We start from the raw sequence: 6,463 nt of genomic DNA on the forward strand, positions 1-6,463 counted from the left end.
AGTGGTTTGTAGTTCTCCTTGAAGAGGTCCTTCACACCCCTTGTAAGTTGGATTCCTAGGTATTTTATTCTCTTTCAAGCAATTGTGAATGGGAGTTCACTCATGATTTGGCTCTCTGTTTGTCTGTTATTGGTGTATAAGAATGCTTGTGATTTTTTCACATTGATTTTTGTATCCTGAGACTTTGCTGAAGTTGCTTAACAGCTTACGGAGATTTTGGGCTGAAATGATGTGGTTTTCTAAATATACAATCATGTCATCTGCAAACAGGGACAATTTGACTTCCTCTTTTCCTAATTGAATACCTTGTATTTCTTTCTCCTGCCTGATTGCCCTGGCCAGAACTTCCAACACTATGTTGAATAGGAGTGGTGAGAGAGGGCATCCCTGTCTTGTGCCAGTTTTCAAAGGGAATGCTTCCAGTTTTTGCCCATTCAGTATGATATTGACTGTGAGTTTGTCATAAATAGCTCTTATTATTTTGAGATACATCCCATCAATATTTAATTTACTGAGAGTTTTTAGCATGAAGGGCTGTTGAATTTTGTCAAAGGATTTTTCTGCATCTATTGAGATAATCATGTGGTTTTTGTCTTTTGTTCTGTTTATATGCTGGATTACGTTCATTGATTTGCATATGTTGAACCATAGTATTGGTACCAAAACAGAGATATAGACCAATGGAACATAACAGAGTCCTCAGAAATAATACTACACATCTACAACCATCTGATCTTTGACAAACCTGACAAAAACAAGAAATAGGGAAAGGATTCTCTATTTAATAAATGGTGCTGGGAAAACTGGTTAGCCATATGTAGAAAGCTGAACCTGGATCCCTTCCTTACACTTTATACAAAAATTAATTCAAGATGGATTACAGACTTAAATGTTAGACCTAAAACCATAAAAACCCTAGAAGAAAACCTAGGCAATACCAGTCAGGACATAGGCATGGGCAAGGACTTCATGTCTAAAACACCAAAAGCAATGGCAACAAAAGCCAAAATTGACAAATGGGATCTAATTCAACTAAAGAGCTTCTGCACAGCAAAAGAAACTACCATCAGAGTGAACAGGCAACCTACAGAATGGGAGAAAATTTTCGCAATCTACTCATCTGACAAAGGGCTAATATCCAGAATCTACGAAGAACTCAAACAAATCTGCAAGAAAAAAACAACCAACCCCATCAAAAAGTGGAAAAGGTATGAACAGACACTTCTCAAAAGAAGACATTTATGAAGCCAACAGACATATGAAAAAATGCTCATCATCACTGGCCATCAGAGAAATGCATATCAAAACCACAGTGAGATGCCATCTCACACCAGTTAAAATGGTGATCATTAAAAAGTCAGGAAACAACAGGTGCTGGAGAAGATGTGGAGAAATAGGAATACTTTTACACTGTTGGTGGGACTGTAAACTAGTTAAACCATTGTGGAAGACAGTGGGGCAATTCCTCAAGGATCTAGAACTAGAAATACCATTTAATCCAGCCATCCCATTACTGGGTATATACCCAAAGGATTATAAATCATGTTACTATAAAGACATATGCACATGTATGTTTACTGTGGCACTATTCACAATAGCAAAGCCTTGGAAGCAACCCAAATGTCCATCAATGATAGACTGGATTAAGAAAATGTGGCACATATACACCATGGAATACCATAAAAAGCCATAAAAAGGATGAGTTTATGTCCTTTGTAGGGACATGGATGAAGCTGGAAACCATCATTCTCAGCAAATTATCGCAAGGACAAAAAACCAAACACCGTGTGTTCTCACTTATAGGTGGGAATTGAACAATGAGAACACTTGGATACAGGACAGGGAACATCACACACTGGGGCCTATCTTGGGGTGGGGGAAGGGGGGAGGGATAGCATTAGGAGATATACCTAATGTAAATGACGAGTTAATGGGTGCAGCACACCAACATGGCACATGTATACATATGTAACAAACCTGCAAATTGTGCACATGTACCCTAGAACTTAAGGTATAATAAATAAATAAATAAATAAATAAATAAATAAATAAATAAACAAAATTTTAAAAAGAGCAAAAAAAAAAAAAGTTCTGGGGTACATGTGCACAATGTGCAGGTCTGTTACATAGGTATACACGTGCCATAGTGGTTTGCTGCACCCATCAACCCGTCATATACATTAGGTATTTCTCCTAGTGCTATCCCTCCCCTAACCACCCCCACCACCCCAAAAGGCCCCAGTGTGTGATGTTCCCCTCCCTGTGTCCATGTGTTCTCATTGTTCAATTCCCACTAAAAATATGGAACGCTTCATGAATTTGCGTGTCATCCTTGTACAGGGGCCATGCTAATCTTCTCTGTATTGTTCCAATTTTAGCATATGTGCTACTGAAGTGAGCACACAATTCAATTATTTTTAGTATATTGACAGGGCTGTATAACCAACATCACAACCCATTTTAGAACATGTTCATCACCCCTTAAAAAGAATCCTGTACTCATTCGTCCAGCCGTCACTCCCCATTTCCTCTCTTCATTTCCTCCAGCCCTAGACATCCACCAATCTACCTCTGTCTCTATGGATTTGCCCATTCTGCACATTTCATATAAATGAAGGCATACAATGTGTAGTTTTTGTGACTGGCTTCTTTTACTAAGTGTGTTTTTTTTGGGCTCCATCTGTGTTATAACATCTATCAGGGATAGATAGACTTCATTTCTTTTATATCACATTTTTTGTCTTATTCATCAGTTGATGCACATTTGGCTTCTTTCCATGTTTTGGCTATTATGAAAAATGCTGCTAAAAACATTCACATGCAAGTTTTTGGGTAGACATACATTTTTACTTTGCTTGGATATATACCTAGGAATGAAATTATTGGGCCATATGGTAATTCTGTGTTTAACCTCTTGAGGAACTACCACACTGTTTTCCAAAGGAATTGCTTGATTTTAAATTCCCGTCAGTAGTGTATGAGTGTTCCAATTTATCCACATCCTTGTCAACACTCATTATTATTTGTTATTTTTTATTATAACTATTATTGTTGGTATGAAATAGCATCTCATGTGGCTTTTGTTTGGTTTATAAATCATTCTACTATAAAGATGCATGCACATGTTATGTTTATTGCAGCACTACTTACCATTGCAAAGACTTGGAACCAACCTAAATGCCCATCAATGATAGACTGGATAAAGAAAATGTGGCACATATACACCATGGAATACTATGTAGCCATAAGAAAGAATGAATTCATGTCCTTTGCAAGGACATGGATGGAACTGGAAACCATCATTCTCAGCAAACAAACACAGAAACAGAAAAATCAAACAGCACATGTTCTCACTCATAAGTGGGAGCTGAACAACAAGAACACATGGGCACAGGGAGGGGAACATCACATACCGGGGCCTGTTGGGGGGTGGGGGCAAGGGGAGGGAGAGCATTAGGGCAAACACCGAATGCAAGTGGGGCTTAAAAACCAGATGACTGGTTGATAGGTGCAGCAAACCACCATGGCATGTGTATATCTATGTAACAAACCTACATGTTCTGCACATGTATCCCAGAACTTAAAGTAAAATAAAAAAAAAAAATTAGTAGATGTAATGTTTTAAATCAGTTTAGATTTATAGAAAAAATGAGCAGATAGTACAGAGGGTTCCCATGTAACTCCCTGTCCTCCAACACACACAGTTTCCTCTATTATTAACATCTTACATTTGCATGGTACCATATGAGTTTTCTAGGGCTACTGTAACAAATTACCACACACTCAGTAGCTTAAAACAACAGAAATCAACTCTTCCAGTTCTCAGGGTTAGAAGCCTGAAAATAAGGTGCCGGCGGGGCCATGTACCCTCTGAAGTCTCGAGAAAGAATCCCTCCTAGCCTCTTCCTAGCTGCAGGTGGTTGCTGGCAATCTTTGGCATTCCTTGGCTTGTGGCTACATCACTCCCATTTCTGCCTCTGTCTTCACCCGGCCATCTTCCTTGTGTGTGTGCCTGTGTCTCTCATGGCCTTTTTAGAAGTATACTAGTCATTGGATTTAGGGCCCACTATAATCCAGTATGACTTCATTTTAACTTAGTTCCATCTGCAAAGACTTCATTTCTAAATAAAGTTACATTCACAGTAGCTAAGGTTAGAATTTTAACGTATCTTTTTGTGGAACACAATTCAATCCTCAACAGGCATATTTGTTGTAATTAATGAACCAATATTCTTGCATTGCTATTATTAGCTAAGATCCACAGTTTATTCAGATTGCCTTAAATTTTACCTAATGTCCTTTGTCTGTTTCAGAATTCCAGTCAGGATACCACATTACATTTTGTGGTCATGTTTCCTTAAGCTACTCTTGAAAATAAGTTTCTTTGTGACTTTGGTTACTTTTGATGACCTTGACAGTTTTGAGTACTAGTCAGGTATGTTATAGGATAACCCTCTATTGGAATTTGTCTGGTGTTTTTCTTATGATTAGACTGGGGTTATAGATATTTGGGAAGAAGACCACAGAGTCTTTGAGAGGAAGACCACACAATGCCATTTTGATTGCATCACATCAAGGGTACATACTATCAACATAACTTGTCATTGTTGAACATAACCTTTATCACCCAGGTGAAATATTGTTTCTAAAATGACAAAGACCCCCCTCCTTTACACACTATACTCTTCGAAAGAAAGTCACTCCTTGAAGCTCACACTTGAATAGGGGATTTTTCTCACTCTCCTTGTGACCCACATTTTCATTTGTGAATTGGGGCTAAAAATAGTACCGATCAATTCAGAGAGATTAGGTACAGGTTTATAAGTTAATTATGTAAAGTTCTAGGAACAATTACTTTCACTGGGTAATAATTAATAAACATTAATGATTATTAGCATTATTATCATCATTATGAAAGTTCTTACCACCTTTTGCCTTTTATTATTATAGGTTTGTGTGTGTGTGTGCCCTCTCCTTAGTATAGTAATATCCGTGAGTTTAAACATACATTATTTGAATATTTCCATAATCTCTAGAAATGACAGTATATCCTCCATAAAGTGGATGCTCAGTTTAAAAAGTATGTGTATGTATGTATCTATATCAATATATATCTACATCTTAATAAATCCCTATCTTGTCCCCAGTATCTTTAGCTTGTTAGGTTACTCTAAGAAGAAAGCATCATTTAACTGACCTTGAATGGATGACAGTAGAAATTGAGGGATCCTTACTTGAGGACCACTGTTCCAACATATTCGTTAAATGCTCATGTGCCATCATTATAATTTATCTCCTTAGTGGCCTGAAGAATTTTTATCTTCAATCTCCAAGTTCTGAGGGCAACAGGGAGACATTAAAAGATGATGTGCAACTTTCTAAGTTCAAAGTGGGTTTTATTGAGGAGAGAAAATACATGGTTTTGGTGGAGAAAACATGTATTAGGTTTACTTAGCTTAAATACTTTTAGAGAAACAACACATATTGGAAATAACTTGTTGAAAAGAAGACAAGGAAAGGAAAGGGAAATTGCAAAATGTTCACATTCTTATGCCCTTAAGAATGAAATGAGTTGGGTGCAATGGCTCGTGCCTGTAATCCCAACTACTCAGTAGGATAAGTCAGGCGGATCACTAGAAGCCAGGAGTTCAAGACCAGCCTGGGCAACATATCAAGTCCCCATCTCTGCAAACATTGTGTTTAAAAATTAGCCAGGCATGGTAGCATGCACCTGTAGTCCCAGCTGCTTGGGAGGCTGACACGAAGGATCACTTGATTCCACAAGTTCAAGGCTACAGTAAACCATGATCATATCACTGCACTCCAGCCTGAATAGAGCAAGACTCTATCTCTTAAGAAAAATTTTAAAAACCCACAAAATTATGCAAATGAACAAGTTGCCCAGACGACCTAACCATCCCAGTCTTCATATGTTTGTTGCTTTAATAAAGATGCTTCCTACTCACATTATTATTATAATGAAAAAAACAACAAAAAAACCCTAATGAAGTGGGTTCAATGTATGGCCCAGTTAACTCTGCCTTATAGGGAGAACTAGAGGAGTGTGGAAGGTGTTGGTGCAATAAAAATAACTAATAAATATCCTTTGGATTTAGCTTAAAATAAAAGTGAATATACTAAACATAATCAAGAAATTCTTGGTATTACAGACAAGTTGCATTCACTGCTAACTTAATCATGGTCAGTTTTTATAAACAATACTTCTGTGTACCCCTGTGGAGATCATTTGTCCTCCTTTCTGATGCCATCATGAATTAAACAGGCCGATAACGTGGGGAAATCCATGAGGGAAGCAGGGCTGAGGGGTCCATAGTCAGAAAGCTTATTTTGACCATAGTATTTGGAACAGATTGGAGGAGAGGAGGACTGAAGTGAGGAAATCTGGAGAGTGTTTCAGTCAATTATAAGAGATAATAAGAGACTGAATAAAGCAATTAATTTT

General features: G+C 37.6%; 1 non-coding gene across 1 annotated transcript; it reads right to left on the reverse strand.

Moving 5' to 3' along the window:
- Positions 1 to 2,295: 2,295 nt before the first annotated feature.
- On the reverse strand, positions 2,296 to 2,402 carry LOC111538937. The gene has a single exon (XR_002730506.2). It is a non-coding gene; the product is annotated as a U6 spliceosomal RNA (small nuclear RNA).
- Between the last annotated feature and the right edge of the window lie 4,061 nt (positions 2,403 to 6,463).

This window comes from Piliocolobus tephrosceles, chromosome 9 (assembly GCF_002776525.5).
Source record: "Piliocolobus tephrosceles isolate RC106 chromosome 9, ASM277652v3, whole genome shotgun sequence".
Lineage (NCBI taxonomy): Eukaryota > Metazoa > Chordata > Mammalia > Primates > Cercopithecidae > Piliocolobus > Piliocolobus tephrosceles.